Here is a 21,661-nt window from a genome sequence, read left to right on the forward strand (position 1 = left end):
AGAATCTCGTTCTATGGTTAACTTTTTTGATTACTTTTGCTGCCATTTTATCTCCGGAAAGATTTGCCTCTAAGATGGAGCCCAGGTATGTAATATCCTCTTTTCTTGTGATAGTAATGTTACCCACTTTTATTTTGTAATTTACAGCCTTTCTGAGTTTAGATGGGGATCCGTATAGGATGGTTTCAGTTTTACCTAGGTGTATTGATAGTTTATTGTCAGCTAGCCAGATGCAGATTCTACTCAGTTCAGTGCTTAGCGCTTTTTCCACCTGCAATATGTCCCTGTCAGAGACCAGCAGAGCCGAGTCATCCGCGAACAGGAACAAATTGCAATCACATGCTGATGACATGTCATTCACATATATTAGGAACAGTAAAGGTCCCAATATGCTTCCTTGTGGAACGCCGCAGGTCACTGGGAGGGGGGGGGACAGTGTTCCGTTCACACTAACCACCTGTTCCCTCCCCTCTAAGTAGGATTGCATCCAGCTCACCGATGTTCTATCGAACCCAATTGCTTTCAGTTTATCTAACAATATGTGGTGATCTACTGTGTCGAAGGCCTTCTGGAGGTCCAGCATGACCATGCCGCAGTACTTGCCCGAGTCCACCTCATGGTTGATGTGGTCGTTCAAATAGAGAAGGCATGTGTCAGTGGAATGGGATGTTCTGAATCCTGATTGAAATTCATACATCAGATTTTTTTCGGTAAGGTACCTATCAACCTGTTCATAAACTATTTTTTCCATAAGTTTCGAGATGGAATTAAGAATATAAACAGGTCGGTAGTTGCCTGGGTCTAATTTGCTTCCTTTTTTATACAGTGGGGTTACCCTTGCTATTTTAAAGTCAAGGGGGACGTGTCCCTGTTTGATGGAGAGGTTTATTATGTGGGTGATGATTGGGGTAATGGAGGCAGCTGAGTCTTTTAGAAATCTGGCTGGAATATTGTCATGGCCCGTGGCCTTTTCTGAGTGTAGAGCGCCCAGTTTTTTAAACACCTCATCGTTTGACACCATGGAGAGTTTAAAATCATCTTTGCGTACACCCAGTTTATTGTAGAACGCACGGATGTGCTCTACACCATAACGCCCTGAGTGGGGTGGTAGATTGTTAACTAATTTAGTGGCTATGGTTGTAAAGAAAGTGTTTAAGCACTTAGCCACATCCAGCTTGTCTGTAAAGAGAGAATCTCCAGATTTTATGCTGATGTTTGTAGACCTGGTTTTGAGTTTTTGACTGCAACCTAGTTGGCTATTAAGTAGCTTCCAAAGGTCACGTGGTTTGTTTAAGTTTTCTTCGATTTTGTTATCGAGGTATTTTTTCTTAGCAGATTTGGTCATGGTAATTACCTGATTGCATAGTTTGTTGCATTGTTTTTTAATTTTCTCAAAGTGGTTTTTGAGATCTTCGTTTAAGTGTTTCACTAATTTTGATTTGCATTTTTGAACTTCAGAGCATTTTAAGACAGCAGGGAGAAACTGATGTGGATAGAGGTACAGAACTCACACACACACTCACACACACAGAATGTCTTGTTTCCATTTCGGTGTGGCAATTTTCATCTGTAAATAAAAGCAAATGTACTTTGTCTTCCCATTTGAAAGCCTTTTGTTTTTTTTACACATTAAAGTCGTTTAAAGGCTGTTGGTCTTACACATGGTGAGTACAGGAGGCCTGGCGGTCTGGTTGGACGATTCTGAAGTGTGTATAATGTATATGGTCATGGTAAAACACACAATAGCAATAATATAAACTACATCATAAAACAACAAGAATAAACCATACAATCCAAGGGGCATAGAACTAACACTAACCTAAACAAAATAACAAAAATATAAGAATTACTATAAGATTTAAGTAAACACATACTTTAAACACATACAAATATACACAATATATACAAATATACAGATTCAACGTGAAGACACAAGCAACGCTTGTTATATTGTTATATTATATTGTTAAATGCTTGTCTTATTCATCATGACTCGAAGAGAACGCCGTAGTCGTGTCTACGTGCTCTCCCTCCGCTTCACCGATTGGCTCATCCCCCCGTCTGTCACCGGGACGAACCAAATATCGAGCGCGTCCAATCGCAAAGCCGGGATTGTGTAAAGTGGGCGGTGCCGTGCGCCTCCATTCTGCAGCCTAGCTCGAGCTGTGCTGCTCAAACACATCTCGTTACATCCCACTAGGAGAGGCCAATGATTTCAGTATATATACAGTGGGTTCGGAAAGTATTCAGACCCCCTTACATTTTTCACATAATTAATGCAAGTGCAATCGGGCTAACGTTACTCATTCTCGCAGTTCCAAATGAATGAACGTTGAAGCGCACTGCCGTCGGGTTGTAAAATAGCCTAGTTTGATAGGCCTATTGACAGCGAATAAAACAGTGAAGATGACAATTGTTTCTGCTGTTGTTATTAAAATCTGTTCTCCGTTGGTTGTATCTCAAAATGTGGCCTATTAAAATCTGTTCTCCGTTGGTTGTATCTCAAAATGTGGTGTAACTAATTAATGCAAGTGTAGCCCGACAGGCGCACATAACAGGCGCACCCCTGCGCTTTCAGAACGAGCTACCCCAATGTTACGTCGGAATTCGACGTAATCTCACGTCGGAATTCGACGTTTGGATGCGATGGACAGACGTCGAATCCTGACGTCTGCCGTGTGAGACCAGGTTGCGAAGGCACACTCTACCAATCTTCTGGCATGAGAGAGACGGTAATTAAACACCCGCTTTTGCCCCACAGTGTGCCCAGGGTAGGGGCGGAGAAGGTTACGCCGCAAGGGGAATGCCTCGTCCGCCAGGAACACGTGAGGCATGGGTCCTAGGTGCTCTGCTCCAGGTAGAGGGGCATCCCCAGGGAGGTTGAGGGTCCCCTGCCGCAGGGCAGACCCAAAGGCAAAGGCAGCCAATGTGCCTCCATCACTGTTCTTCCCATATGCACCGATGTCAACCACCCTGAAGCAACAGTGGGCATCTACCACAGCCAAGAGGACGATGGAGAATGTCCCCTTATAGTTATAATAGAGGGAGCCGCTATGAGGAGGTGCCTCAATGACCACGTGCTTTCCATCCATTGCACCAACACAATTAGGAAAGGCCCACATGGTCTTGAAGTCCTCTGAAATCTCCCTCCATTCAGCCTCACTGGGAACAGCCATGAAGTCCTCCACAAGGCAGTCCCAAATGGCCTCACACACATGCTGCACGATTCCAGCCACAGTGCTGACTCCCACCCTGAAGTTGAAAGCAATGGACAGGTAAGAGTCCCCTGTTGCCAAATACCTAGAAACCCCCCCCCCCCCGAAAAAAACATGATTGTTAAAATGTGAAACAAAACACACACACTCAGAGCCAATTAATTATGCTTCCTCCCCTCCCCTGCTCTGCTTCCTCCTCATGCTTAATTATGCTTCCTCCTCTGCCTGCTGCTCCACTTGGTGCATCTCATCATACACTCCCTGTAAGCCCTCCTTCACTCACTGTCTCTCTCTCTCTCTCTCTCTCTCTCTCTCTCTCTCTCTCTCTCTCTCTCTCTCTCTCTCTCTCTCTCTCTCTCTCTCTCTCTCTCTCTCTCTCTCTAATCAGTAGTGCAATCGAAAGCGCTCATTATAACGTAACGCTAACGTTAGTTAACTGCAGGTAGTTAGCTTGGTATCCAAATAGACTAGTAAAGTTAGTTACCCACCTCAAACAAATGCAAAGACGCTCGTCTGGGCTGATGGTCTCCCTGAGTCTCGTCTGCATCTTTGTAACTGTTGGTCCAATCCTCCTGAGCTGGTCCTCAAACTGGCTCTTGTCCAGACGAAAGAAGGACTTGAACCTAGCATCGTCTAGGCGGAGCTCCCGGACCAGGTTGCGGAAAGCCCCCTGCGACTCCCTATTGCGGAGGATGTCATGTACCCATAACCGGCGCCTTGGTTGTTCCGGAGCAACCTCCTCCTCCTCAAATGCAAAGGCTAATGCAAGTAGTTGCATGTTATCCATTATGAAATACCGGTACTTGTTGAAGTATTTGCAGTTGGCAAGTGGTTCTGATGCAAGTCAAGCGCTTTTCTGACAGTTGACAGTTGACAGCTGTAGCGTCCCTAGTAACCTACTTCCCAACAATCAAGCCCGGATTATCCATATATTGCATCGGGTGAATGCCCTGGGGCACCAGCCAATGGGGGGGCACCAAATTATTCGGACAATGAAGAGACCTTTAAAATATTTTGCGCACATTTTTAAAATATAGGCTATATTTACTGGAAGTCATCCACACAGGTACAAAACTAACGGTTATATTTAGGCTATAATTTATAAAAAGATAAATAATTGCGAGTTCGGTGTAAGTGCCCCCCCCCCCCCCAGTCATAGACAAGTGCGCGATTCATCAGAGCAACGCATCCGGGTACTTTCCCCTCCCGTAATGTCCACGCCCCTTTTTGGGTAATCCGCTTGTTAAGTCGTGACGTATTTCCGGGGCCAACGTTGGCTGAGGCGCTGTCTTCGAGATGCCGAAATAATAATAATAATAATAAATTATATTTATATAGCGCTTTTCCGAGGCTCAAATACCCTGACAATATGGAGAAAACGGTAAAGTGCTGTGTCCCTTGTTGTATGAATAGATCCGAGTCTAAAAAACGATTAAACTGTCATTCTACCGCTGTAGTTCACAGGTACTCCGGTGCGGAGAATTTCTGATTTGGACTCGGAAATGGCTAAACGTCACTTTTGACGTCAGACTTAACAAGCGGATAGAAGAGGAGAAGTTTGAATGGCGGTCAATGGGAATTTCTGGTCTTCGCTACTTTAATCCGATAAAATAAGAAAACCGTAGTGCTTTTTAGATATTAGGAGCCCAAATCCGATGGCCAGTTAGGCAAACTATTATATAGTGTCGTTGCCGATCAATGATCGACGTCGTTATATAGAGAACATTTATGAAATAGGGGTTGATGCATCAGAGCCGTCATTCGTCATCTCCCTGTCATCTGGGATTTGTAGTTCTTCATTTGATTTGCCGTGGTCCTAACGTCTTCACCTCCAGTCCCCCCAACAGCGTTTGCTTTCGTTTCTTCTTTGAACATTTATCTCCCATGATTACAATAGAAATATCATGCACAGTAGCACTAGTCGATAGCCGTTATGGGTGAAGGGTTAGTAGGTACTAAGTAGTACCTTAGTAGGCTAGATAGTAGGGGGGGAGGCACACATCAAGTCTGGTCACCCTAGGGCACCCTAGGGGGTTAATCCGGGCCTGCCAACAATCGGTGCTCCAAGACGTCAGACCCATCAAGATGTAGCACAATGTAGCACATGTTGTAGAATGTTGTAGAATGTAGAACAACTCGTGATTGCTACTGGTGTTTCATAACGTGGTTCCAGTGCTAGCAGCATTTGGCAGAAATCTTCATTTTCCGCAACACTGTTGCAAATATACCCAGTTCAACACAACACACCACAAATATACCCAGTGATAGACTTGGTAATAGTCGTAGCCTCGGGGAGTAAAAGGGAAGCCTTGTCTGCCTCTTAGACATGACTACATCGTCATGATTACAAAGATGCCACTTGAAATACATGAAATCCAAGTTTATTACATATTCGTAAAAAAAAGTGCAACTTCTCTGCTTTCAGAAACTGTTTGAATGTTTTAGATTGGGCATATAGTTCATGAATTACGATAGTTTGAAGGAACGCTGTAAAATCCTGTCGGCGCCGAAAGCTCCGGTTTCGGAGCAAGACGCGAATCTATCGGCATTAGTCAAATACATGCTCACATCCAGTCATCCGCTCACTGCTCTCCATCAAAAATGGCACATCCATCAATAATATTACATAATAACAACTGCTCTGATTAGATTGCTTCGATTGTTGAATACATCAACGGGGGGAAAAGCGAGATAAACTCTGAGCGAGTATCATGCTTCCTCCATTGAACGGAAAGTCCTATCTATTCCATTCAAAGTGTTTTAGCCTTCCCCCTTTCCACAGGAATTGGCAAGAATAGATCGATATAAATAGATCAACATAATGCAGCACTATCATGCACAGATCAGCCTTAAAACATGTAACGTTAGATATATAACGGAGCGATGTATTATTATTGTTTTTTTTTTTTTTCAGATTTTATCCCTTTTTCACCCAATTTGGTAGCCAATTTAACCCAACGTAGCATCCAATTATCCCCTGCCTATTGCATAGGATCCGCCGCACGACCCCGTGGCCGGCAGTCCCAGAGGAGGCCGCCAGGCAGACTAGGCTGACTGGCTCCTCGAGCCCAGTACCGTTATTCCGGCGCCCAGGGGGCGGTGTTGCGCGACGGATCCTAGTCCAGAAATACTCCTATACCACCCTCGGAAGCGGCCGGCCAATATGCCGCTTCCCGTGTGCCTCGGCCATATCTGGATCTGGCGAGCCGGGATACGAACCCCGGCCCCGGTGGGCAGCATGCACTAGCGGCCAGTGCGTAGACCGCTACACCACCGCGGGGTGGAGCGATGTATTTCTACGGAAAGGCTGACTGACGCGGGGCTCATACAAATTGTGTATGATACAATCTCCGCGTTTGTTATAGATACGAGTGCTCTGGTGTCTTGCTGGTAGTCAAATGTATTTATTTATATATACAGCATATGGATGTTGCGTGCCTGTTACCTGCCACTTTCAGTTCTAGTAGTTAAGATCTCGCAACCAGGGAAACGCCAACATGTGTTAAAGGGAGCAAGACGCGAATCTACCGGCATTTGACTCATGAGTGAACGGCGAAAATGGCTGGACGGCACAGCTTGGGATTCCATTGAAGTTACAGGGAACTATGTGTGAAAGAGGCTTAAATGTTGAAATAACAGTACAATGTTCATTGATAAAATGACATAAGGGATGGAAAGGGGTTTTAGAAGGGGGATGATGAAGCGCGCTGGACTGAGGAACAGCATAGGCACAGGACATAGCATAGTCGTAGCCACGGGGAGTTAAAGGGAAGCCTTGTCTGCCTCTTAGACATGACTACATCGTAATGATTACAAAGATGCCACTTGAAATGCATGAAATCCAAGTTTATTACATATTCACCTAGTATTTGACTGACTGTCAGTCACGAATGGTCCCAGTATTGTGGCTTCAGTTGGGTTGTTGTGCTTGCTGCAGAGCACAATGTTATTGCTGATATTTTTGTTTTAATCCTGTTCTTTTACCAACTGCTAAGACAACAATAAAGTAAACTAGTTACTTTAGCTAGCTAAAGATATTGGCCCCCCAAATCATTTTACAACTTGTTATAATTATGTTACGATGTTTCTCCGCATTGAAGGTATATAAGCAACGCAGGGTGCGCTCGTAAATTCACTCTGAGAGCGCTGGAGCGCACACTGGGTTCAACGTCATAAAGGGACCAGGTAATTTGATTGGACAAGAGGCATTCCATGAGTGCCGATCAGATTTCCAGGGCGAATTTACGAATGCAGCTAGCGAACAGAAGACGAAAAAACCGTCAGATCAGATATATAAACAGGTTATTTTGATAAACTGGACACATTTTGGGAATATATATGGTTACTTTCTCGCCTGAAAACATATGAAAACTTCATAAAATAACATGTTAACACTTGTATTGCCAAAATTACAGCTTTTAGCCAATGGAGGTTTAAAATGGACGATTTAAATTGCCCGCTGCTAGCCGGTGCGAAATGCATTCGGGGAAAAAGGCGGTGAAGGCTGCGCTTTTTCCCCATGGGTTGTATGTAAAAAGACGCTGAAGGCTGTGCTTTTTTCTAAAAAAAGAAGTCAAGTGTGAACACCCTCTAAGGCTCTCAGGCATTCTGTACTTTCAAATATGTATTCTCCTTGAGCAGTCAATATCAACTATCAGCTATTTCGCTAGCAAAAACGAAAGCTAACTTATTTGCGAAACAGCGACCCCGCCACCACGTCGGCTCAGTGCCGCAATTGCAGTTAGAAATGACAGAAATCCACCGAGTGCAACGCTTGTAGAAAATACGACCGTCAGAGTTTTGTCGAGAATTGGAGGCGGCTAGCTAGATATATGACGGAGGCGGCCGCCTCAAAATTATCTATGCAGGAAAAACCCTGCTTAAGTGTCATAAGAGCACTTCACTTTAATAAGTGCCTGTATACAGCTCAACGGGGGGAAATGCGATAAGAATGATGTCAAAATGCAGCACTATCATGCACAGATCAGCCTTAAAACATGTAATGTTAGATATATAACGTTAGACAGGGAGCAATGTATTTCTACGGAAAGGCTGTGCTTGACGCTCCCATTGGACTGACGGTGGGGCTCATACAATCTCTGCGTTTGTTATAGATACGAGTGCTCCGGTGTCTTGCTGGTAGTCCAATATATTTATTTATACAGCTGTGGTATTCTGTAGTGAAGAAAGTAGTTAGGAAAAAGGAGACCGGGAGACACGCAGCTGCTGTTCACTTCGCACGTTTATTCAACTTCTTCTTTACATCAGTAACTGCATACATCACTTCCGTAACTGCATACATCACTAGCATACTAGCGCCCCCTGGCGGTATAAACAGGACACAACATTTCCCCCTTTCTTAAAGGAATTACAGTACTCAAAGAATGCAATATTCTGTAGACTGGTGTCAGTACAATTGAAATAAAATGAAAACGAAGGAAATGAAAATGAATGAATCAGCAGAATGAATAACAACAATAAACAGTTTGACAGTGAAACATGAAATGAACATTCACTTTTGTCATTGCATTGTAGGACCTTTTTGTACTAAGTTAGAACCGTGTTCTTATCCTACCCTTTTAGTACGTTCTCTACGGCACAAAGTCTACCAGCCACCTAGGTGGGTTTCTGACTCTAAGGTTCCTTCTTGGACCTGGTTCATTAAACACATTCTCTGTCTCGGGCACCATGAACTCCTCTAGCTCAATCTCCTTTTCACCACTGGTGCCAGACAGAGCATCCTTGGGGAAGCGTGTAAGCTTGGATGCATTCCATTTTCGACCATCACTGAGCAGGTATGTATTCTGTCCTGCTTTACTAACTACTGTCAGCGGTTCTGTGAATCTTGATGATCCCTTTTTTACATGCTCCGGTCTGCGGACACGTACGGTGTCATTCACTTGGAACATGGGCACTTTCGCTCCCCTCATTCTGTCTGTGTACTCCTTACTCTCCTGTTGCTTGCGTCTCACTGTCTCCTGCACTTTCTCATGTGACTTAATTTGGTGAGACAGGGAGGACATTTAGTTTTGTATGCATCTTTCTGTTCCTCAGCAACTCAAAGGGAGTAGCTCCTGTAGTAGCATGCGGCGTAGAGCGATAGTTCAGTAAGAACTCTGTTACTGCATGTTTCCATGGCTTGTGCATTCTCTCAGCCGTCTGAATACACTCTTTGAGAACTCGATTAAATCTCTCAATAGCCCCGTTGGCTCTTGGATAATAAACACTGGAACGCAGGTGCTTTATCTCTCTCTCTCCCAGAAAGCTTGCAAAAGCATGGGAGGTAAACTGACATCCGTTGTCAGAGACCAGGAAGGAAGGGTTACCTTCACGACTAAACACTGTAGTCAAGAAGCTAATAACCGCCTCTGTAGTTACAGTAGAGACAAACGCCACCTCTGGCCACTTACTGTAATAGTCTGTGAGTGTAATAGCGTAACGGCAGTCCCATGTCGCACAGTCAAAGGGACCAACAATGTCAATGGCCACCTTCTCCCATGGTCCACCTGGCAGTTCCACTGGGGTAAGTGGTGCAGGCGCAGTTTTGGCTGTTTTGTCATTGTATTGACAAGGTACACATGAGCCTACTAATGTCTGGACACATCTGTCCATTTGCGGCCACCAATATAGCTCTCGTAGTCTCTGTTTAGTACGCACTATTCCCTGATGCGCTTCATGAGCTAAGTTTACCACTTTAGACCGTAGTGTAGTAGGAACAACCACACGGTCGGGGCCTCTCATGACAAGTAGTTCATCCACAGCCAGTTCATCTCTCACTCTAAAATATGGAGCAAGTTCCTTTGTCACATTCTTACTGCATTTTGGCCAACCTTTCTGTATCTGCTGTCTCAGTTGAGTCAGTTCAGGACAGGCCTCACAGGCAGCAGTGAACTCGGTCACAGATATGGCATGTGAGGAACCTGTGAACACAGTAGCCACCATGTCTGGCTCCTCCTCCACCTCTCCTGTCGAAGGCAGAGGGAGTCTGGACAAACAGTCAGCAGTCACATTACGTTTCCCTGGATGGTAAGTGACATCATAAGTAAAGCATAGTAGACGTGCAGACCATCTCGCTATTCTCAGACCTGCGCGACCCGTACCCCTGGAAGTGAGTAGGGTTGTCAACGCTTGGTGGTCTGTGCGTAGGACAAAACGATGTCCCCACAGGTAGGTTCTCCACCTTTCCACCGCCCAAACGCATGCCAGCGCCTCACGCTCGACGGTAGAGTACTTTCTCTCTGCAGGAGAAAGTGTCCTGGACGCAAAAGCTATGGTTCTCTCTGTATTGTCTGGGTGAATCTGGCTCATTACAGCCCCCAATCCATAGTTAGAAGCATCGGTAGTGACATAAGTAGGTAACTCAGGATCATATAATGCTAAGGTAGGACTCTCAGTAATCAGTCTCTTAACCTCAGTAAAACTGGACTCTGCATCCGCTGTCCATTCAAACTTAGTGTCAGTAGATTCCCTGAGTGTAGCACGTAGCGGTTCCACCACAGTAGAGAAGTCAGGTATGAATTTACTGTACCACGATGCAAGTCCTAGGAAGGACCGCAGGGAGGATGTGTCGTGCGGGGCAGGCGCGTTCGCCACAGCACTGACCCCGTCTTGGTCAGGATGAAGACCATCTTTGGACACAGTGTGGCCCAGGAAGCGCAGAGCTTTCTGGTTGAACTTACACTTGTGCATGTTCAGTTTAAGTCCCACTTCATTTAGAGCATGTAGCACTCTCCGTAGGCTGACATCGTGATCCTGCTGTGTGACGCCGTAGCAAATCACATCATCCAGGTAGGCCTGTACGCCTGGCAGGCCTGTCAGTACAGTCGACATCATTTTCTGAAAAGCTGAAGGAGCAGAAGCGAGGCCAAATGGCACTCGGCAGAAACGAAAGAGACCCTCATGCGTGATAAACGCAGTTAAATCACGGCTATCTGGATGCAATGGCAACTGGTGATAAGCAGAGGCTAAGTCTATAGTAGAAAAGACTGTGGCTCCACGGAGCTCAGCGAACAGTTCTTCCATGTGCGGTAAGGGATGACAGTCACTGATGATTGCCTTATTAGGTTCTCTGAGGTCAACACACAGGCGAGGCTTTCCTCCCCCCTTTCTCTGGGTCACAACTATAGGGGAAACCCATGGAGATGCGTCTATACGTTCTATAACGCCTTTTTCCTGTAGATCTGCGAGCTCATCGGTCACAGCCTGCCTCACTGAGAACGGAAGCCTCCTCAGTTTCTTCTGTACTGGCACAGCATCTGGTTTAACCTGTATTTTGTGCATAAAACCTTTTGCACACCCTAACTCCTGTACTAGAACCTCTGGTTCGGTCTGTGGAGTGGTACTCTGTACAGTAGGTGCTCGGAGCACAGTAGGAGAGCTAGCAGGGCTAACAGTAATAATTTTGTTACCCTCAATGCACATCTGCAATGCTACAAATAAATCTAGTCCCAGCAATGCATTTCCTGATTCAACCACTATCAATGAACCTGTAACTGAATGTCCATTATGAACAACTGTAGCATGCATGCAACCTTTAACAGGAATTTTCTCTCTGGAGTAAGTAAGCAGATTCACTGTAGGCTCAGCAAGGACACATGTATGGAAAAGTGTCTGGTAAGTACTCTCTGGAATAATAGAAACAGATGAGCCTGTATCCACTATCAGCTCAACATCATGGGAATGATAATTTGCATCAACTCGTACAGTACACATAATTTTATCATTCACGACGGCCCCCTGCATGTAAAGCACAGTAACGTCATTCACCACTACCTCACGCACCTCTTTTTGAGCCGATCTACACACCTTGGAAAAATGTCCAACTTTTCCGCATGTATTGCAAGTCACCTTAACCGCCGGGCATGTAGGCTTGTTAGCTAAGTGTCCTGTGGATCCGCATCGGAAGCAGGCGCGCTGATTCCCAGTTGTAGCTGGCTGGCTGTAGACCGTGGCAGGTGCAGTCGTCGTCGGAGCTTTCTTCTTGCCCTTGTCGAACCTCCTCCTCGTCGGCTGTTTCTCGATGGCTCTCACCGAAGCTGTAGCTCCAGAGAGAACGTTGGAGTTCCGTAGTCCAGCCTCGATTTGTAAGGCCATTGAAGTAGCTTTGTCCAGAGACAAGTCCGATTCAAGCAAAAGTCTGTCTCGTATGCGTGTATTAGCAACACGCTCAATCAGTTGATCACGAATCATTTGTTCCTCCATGGCACCAAATTCACAAGCTGCAGCTAGCTCGCGTAATGAAGCAAGGAACTGATTAACCGTCTCGTCAGGACCCTGAGCTCTCTGTCGAAATTTGTGACGTTCAGCAATCACATTCACCTTAGGAACAAAGTACTTTTTCAGTCCATCCACGGCAGAAGTGTAGGTAACACCCGTATCCTTTAGAGTGTAGAACAGTCTTTGTCCTTCGGTCCCAAGTGCATGGAGAAGAACCGCGCGCTTTCTTTCCTCAGGCCATTTTTCTCCGGTAGCATCAATAACGAGCATGTAATTTTCAAACATTCTCAACCAAGTAGGAAAAGAAATAGCAGGTTCGCCTGGCACAGGCATGAACGGTGTAGGTAAGGGTACGGAAATAGCCATCCTCGTCGCCAAAAATGTGGTATTCTGTAGTGAAGAAAGTAGTTAGGAAAAAGGAGACCGGGAGACACGCAGCTGCTGTTCACTTCGCACGTTTATTCAACTTCTTCTTTACATCAGTAACTGCATACATCACTTCCGTAACTGCATACATCACTAGCATACTAGCGCCCACTGGCGGTATAAACAGGACACAACAACAGCATATGGATGTTACGTGCCTGTTACCTGCCGCTATCAGTTCTAGTAGATCTAGTAGTTCTAGTAGATCACGCAACCAGGGAAATGCCGACATGTGTTGAAGGGAGCAAAACGCGAATCTACCGGCATTTGGCTCATGAGTGAATGGCGAAAACGCCTGGTCGGCACAGCTTGGGATTCCATGGAAGTTATAGGGAACTATGTGTGAAAGAGGCTTGAATGTTGAAATAACAGTAATACCATGTTCATTGATAAAATTACATAAGGGATGAAAAGGGGGGATAGCAGTTTTAGAAGGGGGATGATGAAGTGCGCTGGACTGAGGAACGGTCTAGCATAGGCACAGCAGATCACCATAATAGCGATTTGTTTTGTTATGCTTGTTGTAAATAAAAGTTCTATGATGCATTGAAATGACATTAAACTAAGATAATAATATGGTTATCATAATTTTTCAAATCTTTATTAATAAGTTATTACAGAAACAGTACCGTAAGTGACATTTTCCGAGAGTGAAATCTGTTGTGGTATTTAAAAATGTTAACGATTACCAATCAACGGTCTGCAGTTATAATAATAATATTATTATTATTATTATTATTATTATTATTATTATTATTATTATTATTATTATTATTATTATTATTATTATGTGAATCAATCAGAATAATCCTATATGATCTCTGATTAAATGATAACAGCTAATGTCTAGTGGGTGGGTGGAACGTGTTAACTTCATGCAGAAGAGTGACAGACAGAGACAGACAGACAAGCCGAGAGGGACAGGGAGGGATAGGCATCACACTGGCATTCAGTACAGTATGAATAGGGTTGCCAAGGACCAGAAAGGTTCCAGTAAATTTCCGGGAAACCTTCTATGGAAGCATGCACCTGGGAATTTGGGCATTTTCCACTATTAGAAAAGCACATGAACACATGATGTTGTATTTCCAATTGGTGGAAATTAACCTACAGTACCAGTCAAAAGTTTGGACACACTTTTGACTGGTACTGTACATGTTTGGAGAAACACAGTACAGGTCCTTGCAGCAAGCTTTAGTGGAAAACAAGCTCCAACTCTAAGTCTGCATTCTGCAACCATAGGTTTTCAGCTGTGCACACCGGGGGGTATTCCATCAACGTCGCTAAAGAAAAATCCAGGTTTATTTTGATAAGTCTCGCGAGACTTATCAAAAATAAGCCTTGAATACCCCCCAGCTGTCCACACCTAGTCCATCATGTTGAAAAACGCAAACAAAATAGCTAAACAATGACTTAACACAAGGTTAGGGATTTAATCTGTGTAAACAAATGATGTGACAGCACACGTGGGACTACTGTGAGCAAGTGAGAGAAATAGAAACACCATTAGAGACTCGCACGCAACTGGTCTGAACATGTCGCTTGAGTATGAAAGACTACGGGCCGGTTTCACAGACCAGGCTTGAGCTTAATGCAAGACTAAACAGCATCTTCAATGGAGATTTTACATTGAAAATGTGATTTAGTCCAGGACTAGGCTTAGACTAAGCCTTGTCTGTGAAACCGGCATCATAAAACTTGCTGTCAAGACCTGGAATTCATTCAAACAGCTTATTTCATGCACCCACACACACACCCACACACACACCCACACACACACACACACACACACACACACACACACACACACACGCACACACACACACACACACACACACACACACACACACACACACACACACACACACACACACACACACATATATAGACATTTACAAATTCACATCACTCACTTTGCGGTGCCTTAGAATTACCTTCATGTTGTTTAAGTGTTACTGTTGCACTGCACTCTTTAGCAGAAGTAAAATGGAGCCCTTGTTTTTATAAAAGAGTTGCAACAGCATAGCATTAACTCTGCAATAATATGAATAATAATAATAATTAGAATAATTAATAATAATATTATAATATATGTGTCGCTACATGGGTTCACCTCACAATCTGGACCTCATTGGTGCAGATGTTTATCTACTGTAACCTCGAGAGCAGAAGCGGCCACAAGAAAGTTTGTGTTGGGATGAGTGAGGATGGGACCGGTATGATGTGGTATGTTGTATGCTGTCTGAGAATGGTTATTTACAGTATGTATCAATGACTTTTTAGGGTTAATAAGGAATTGGAGCTGTTGAGAAAAGTTATTGCCGAATCAGTTAGTCCAGGTCAACCGTATCGTAACGTTATCCTGCTCTGTCAGTTCATGTTATCATCTGCTCATGTCAGGGTCACTTGGTTGTTCAGTGAAGGAAACGCTGGGCTTCTTTGGTGCCAATAATGTCTTGTTCTCCTCCATTTATTGCCCCCTCTGCTGGTGTAACAATACTAACACATTAATCACAACTGGCTGTACATTTCACACTTGTTCAGGGCTCCTTTTTCACTGTTGTTAGTAAAAACTAATTATAATAGGAAAGATCTTAATTGAACAATACCAGTGGTACTCCATAAACATATGGAGTATATTGTATTTAGTTTTCACAGAATACATGGTATTTCTGTTTTGCTGGAATTTTCCGTATCCGAATCTTCCATGGACCGATGGACCGAGTGGAGATGGCAGTAAGGAGGACAGCTTGTTGGCACATGACACATGTACATAGCTGCAGTAGCTGTGTGCCGCTTTATTAATATTCCTGTACAGTGAGGGAGGAGGAGGGGGGAGCAAGTGTGGGATTTACAGTATGTTACGTGTGATAGTTTTTCTGACTGCAATATGTGGGTCACAGTGTTCCTGTGCCCATATTCAAACACAATTCTCTTATTCCTCTCTATACACCGGCTACAATAGATAACTACTACTATTTAAGTTCAGATTCCAAACAACAAAATAGATAAAGTCATGAAGTAAGGAAAATCCAGACCAATGCCAACTGAAATGGAAACACATCTGTTGTACAATGATAAGAGAAATCTGAATGCCTTTGATGATGATATTTATGACACACTGAATAGCGATCAGAGACTTTTTCAAAATGTTCCGTATGTCCAAGGCTCTCTCACCAAATGCTCCCTAACCTTTTGGGGATTTGCTTACTAACATGAATATTCCATATCTCCAATATCCTCTCATATTTACGGGGTTTCTAAACAGGTCTGGCGCATGTCAAACATAGTATGTATAGTACTGTTGTCACATGAAGGACAATTGATAAATGATATTGCAAAACGATATAAGTGCCCAATGTCCACTGCTCTCAATCAATCAATCAATCAATCAAACTTAATTGATATAGCACAAGTCATGCATTGAATGCAACTCAAAGTGCTGAACAATAGTAAATAAACCACAATACAATGAAACAACAGGGTAGATAGAACAAGAGGTATAGAGTAGTTGAGGAAGTAGAGGAACTGAGTAGAACAATTCACAAAACGTGTGTTTAAGAGTTGTCTGATAAAAATACAACAAGAGGAGCCAGCGATCAGCCACTGGCCCACAGCCCAGTTTCCATGGAAAAGGGATCAGGCTACTGATGAAGAGGTTCTACATTTTGAGAGCAAAAATAATCATTCCAGGAGACCTGTGCATTCAATCAGGTCCATTTGCAGTTGTTACGTTGGCATGGTGGTTAAGATCAATAATAACCTGAGTGTCTGTGCCAAAGAGATCAGAGCAGAGGCTTTCCCATAGCAAGCTTTGAACATCTTTCATGTTTTCAATGGTCAAAAACAGAGAGACATTAATCAAACAAGCAAAATACCCTGGCACTGACTTCAGGACCTGCCACAATTATCTCCTGTGAGATCAATGGAGGCAGCCTGAAACCAGAACCAAGGAAACCTCAGTTCATCATGTGAGCCGATGTGGACTCCCTTGAAATACATACTATATATATATATATATATATATATATATATATATATATATATATATGTGTGTGCCATTTAGCTGACACTTTCATCTAAAGGAACTTTGCAGTGAATACGTATGTATGGTCCCAGTGGGAATCAAACCTGAAAGCCATGTTCTACCAAGTGAGCCAAAGAAGACAAAATTAAATATGATTTATGGGTTACAGCAGGACCATGGAGGATTAAACCAGTTTGTCGAGGTGCTCTGCTCCAGTGTCTCTCTAACCTGGATGTATGGCATGGACAGTGGGCAACACCAATGAATAAGAATCAATCAATAAAATGTATTCGTTTAGCACTTTTTACATAGACATAAATGTCAAAAACGATACTAAGCAATATAAACAATAAATACAATATAAACAATGTGATCTAGCACTAAACCACACACCCCCAAAAGTAAGCCATGAAAAAAAAGGAAAAATATAGGGCACACTGGCAAGGAAAAACTCCCCTGGGAGGGAGAAACCTTGAGAGGAACCAGACTCCACAGGGGACCCATCCCCCTCTGGCAGTTAGATGCTGAACAGTAAACTAATGTGGAATGTTCCGGAGTCCAGAGTTCAGGGGTCCATAGTGAATGAATAAGGATATCTCTGAGGTTTCTAAAGTGCTATAGATGTGTAACACCCCTTTGCCATCTGGCCATGCAGAACAGTTAAGGAGATTTGGAGAATGGAAAATAATAATAAACATACGTAAATAATTGGTTGTGTTTGTGCGTGTGCGTGTGCGTGTGTGTGTGTGTGTGTGTGTGTGTGTGCTGTTTGTGTCAATAGAAAACACATACTCTGCTATGATTTACCATGGGGATATTTGTTTGCATACAGAACACATTTTAATAAGGTTCCAGGGTTTGGGGAACTTGATTTATGAAATTACCTCTTAATTGCAGACTCAATCTAGACAGTAGATTATAATTAGATTGATTAGACAACAAATTAAGATGCTCGTGAAAGTGCAATAATTGTGTAACTAGACGTTAAGGGAAAACACACCAGCCATACAAATTATCCAGTCCAGCAGATTTGTTTTGCTGTGAGCAAATAATTCCCTTTCTTTTGCGCTGTATTGTACAACACTTTGAGCTGCATTCTTACGTATGAAAGGTGCTATATAAATAAAGCGTATTATTATTATTATGATTGTTATTATTAACATTAGAGAGAATCTGCTCAGGTTAACAGAGTCAAACTTTCCCCTCTCCTACACCCTACGTTGGGCCGTACGTTTTTTTTCCTTTTCTTTTTTTGAGTGTCTGTGTTTGCTGATGTGTTATACTGCAGTAAGGCATGATGGGCATTCATGATGTGGTTGGACAGCTGCTGTTGACCGCCGTGACAAAGCCACGGAGCGAGGGCTTCTGGCCCACTTATCATGGTCGAAAATATGGTGATAAGTACTTTGTATTTACACAGGACCGGTGGGGGTGTTGTAGGGAGATGAATCACGTGTCCTCAACTGATCGGACTTAATCTGCAGCCTTGGCACAGCATCAGACAATGCATTTGGGGCGGCTGTGGCTCAGGAGGTAGAGCTGCTGTCTAATGGTCGGCGGGGTTCAGCGGTTCGATCCCCGGCTGGCCACATGTCGAGGTGTCCTTGGACAAGACACTGAATCCCAAAATTGTTCCCAATGAGCGGGCCGGTCGGTGCCTTGCATGGTAGCTTGCCGTCATTGGTGTGTGAATGGGGGAATGAGAGGCCATTGTAAAAGCGCTTTGGAATAAGGCGCTATATAAGTGCAGTCCATTTACCATTACGAATTTACGCCATTTCATAGGAATAGGCTTCGCCCCTGAGGTGACCTATCTGAGGAGAATGTGCTGCTTTGACCTTTTTGTTGTTGGTAATATGTGATATATGCTCTTAAACTCTTGAACTGCTATACAAATACATGTTTAACCTTACTTCTGTTTTTGATTTATTTTGGGATTATGAGTTAATAGCCCATAATAGCTCACAAACTGGCCATATTCCAATTTCGGGAGAGGTCTGAGAGAAAGTTTGATAAACCACCAACATCTCTTGAGTGTCATGTTCAGTATACTGTCGCTAGTTCAAACAGATCTGTTTCTTAGCTTTCTACACTGAATGGAATGTGTATCTCAATCTCAGTTCTAGCATTTTAAATCTGCTTATTCAGAAACATTTACTGAACATTTTCCCTCTATATATAGAGATTCTGTGGTCCCCTGTGGTTGTGTTGATGTGACTGGGAGATACAGTGTCCTTGCAGAGAAGTAAACAGCTCTGTTTTTGTCACTTTTTCTACGTTTTTTCCAACAGTGTCACAATGGATATCATCAGACAGCATCAAGGACAATCATGGGTCATCACATTCGTAAAAACAATGTGGCCGACTGTTAAACAACAGTAAGGCCTTTTTGACACCCATACAAACACACACACACACACACACACACACCGACTCACCCACACACACACACACACACACACACCCATCCACCCACACACACACCCACACACACGCACACACAATTCCTCCCGTTTACACCCAGTGAGAGTGCGTGTCATGATTACAGGTCAAGGGATTGCAAGGAGTTTGGATGTACTGGTTCTCTATGTCCCTCCGAATGTTGTTGTTGGACACAGAAATAGCCAGAGCATTCCTTTCCTGGGCCAGGGAGATTACTATCAGGATCAGGGATGCTGATGAACTGCTCAGGAGCTGGCCTATGCTGGGAGGGGGGGGCTATTTTCAACAAACAACACCCCGCCCCCCCCCCGCCCCTGCACCCTCTTACCCGAGCCAAAAGTCAGGCAGGCGCCACCCATCATCACACACCACTCTACTGGCCCCCTGCCAGTTTACATCACTACATGGCCCCACTCCCTGCTGTGCCCTGTCAGACACGCACACACACACACACGTACACACACAAACATGTGCACGCACACGCACGCACGTACACACACAAACATGTGCACGCACACACGTACACGTACACAGACACACACACACGTATACACATCCCACACTAACAACACAAACACCCCCCCCACACCTATGCACGTACACACACAACCATGTGCACATACGCACACACACACACACATACACACGCACACGCACACACACACACACACACACACACACCCCACCGACATCCACACACACACACACACACACACACACACACAGCTGTGCTAGGCCTGTCACCACTGCCTGCAAACAAGGCCTCAGATACACCAGCCTGCACCGCCTCGACGGCCTGCTGCATTTATGACTTGCAGTCGGTGATGAGGTACATTTGTTTCTGTAATTAATGTGGCTGTCGAGGAGCTCCTGGTGTGCTCACATTATGCAGACCTGGCTCTATTTCTGGCTGCTCGTGTGCACAATGTACTTTCTTAAAGGGCATGGAATTCTAATCATCCAGGGGGAGGTATGGTGGATAGGCGACTGGGGATGCGGGGGCGGCCCACCTCATCTAACCTTGGCTTTTTGAAGGACTGAAATTGTAAGCCCTAATGAGAACAGCACATGGGCTGTCATTTATAACACTGCTGTTAAAGAACACCACGGGCCGCTGCGTGCCTCCCTGAAGACCTTGGCTGGGATGTGAAACAAGGACCCTTCAGTCATGTGACAAGCACTTTAAATGCTAGTCCATTAAAGGGCCTCTGAGACATTATTCCAGACTGTTTATTGAAACAGTTTATTGTTTTACTGAGTTATTGAAAATATGTCATCCTAATTGCTCTGGCATTTTACTGCCGGGACAGGACAGGTCTCAGGGAGCACGCATGGTACTACTGCTAATGTCGGTGATAACATTGAATTGAAGTTGGTTGGAGGTCGATATACAACGACATAAAGTACATAGTCAGTATGTTGAAAGCACATTTTGTTCAACTTTTTAAATATAAAATATATACTTTTTTATACTTGCTTATATAAATCCCCTCTCCTTGAGTGACAGGCTGAGGCCTCTTAGCAACTGTGTCCGTGGGAACCCTCTATAGGAGGGTGTCATTGTCACAGCTGGGACTGGTATACCAGGAAGTGCTGCACTGACTGACAGATCTCACCTTTTTTTTCCAACAACGCTGTATTCATATATCAAGGTCAAGGTGAAGGGGCCCAACGCAGCAATCCATCTCTCACTCTCCAGCCCTTTCATAGGACCCACTGTACGTCGACAAAGAGACCGAAGAGCTTTGCAACCAAGTGACACACTGGTGTCACGGCTATAAACCCGGCGAGCCTTGCCAATGAGCGTGAAAGGTACTATAAGGGAGCTCTGGGTTTGATTGACAGTGAAATGTGCGGCTATTTCGTTGCAGCTACCCTCCAAAAATGTTGTTTTAGCAGAGAGAGAGAGAGAGAGAGAGACCCAGGTCAGCCCGAGCTCCCCAGAGAGGCTGAGACCTTGAGGGTTGTCACTCCAGGAATCAGATACGGCACACTGGATGATTGATGAGCTCGCTCTCGCTAATGCAGCTCAATGGTGAAAGATTAAACACGCCTGCCGTTGCTGTGCACGCGGTGGCAGTTCAAAATGGCATCTAGATAAAGGCCTTAAACGGCCCACATACATATCGGAGGGCGTCCGTGTTTAACCCGCTCATGTTTAACACAGTTTAACATTTAACACAGAGTTCGAAAATAAATAATAATAATGCATTTTATTTGTATTCCACTTTTCATTCAAAAGAATCTCAGTGCTACAGAGTAAAAAAAAAACTGCCTAAAACACAAGTTAAAAACATAGTAAAAAACACAAAATAAAAACCAGTTAACAGTTAAA

The sequence above is a fragment of the Nansenia antarctica genome (genome assembly GCF_963989245.1).
Source record: "Nansenia antarctica genome assembly, chromosome: 3".
Classification (NCBI taxonomy): domain Eukaryota; kingdom Metazoa; phylum Chordata; class Actinopteri; order Argentiniformes; family Microstomatidae; genus Nansenia; species Nansenia antarctica.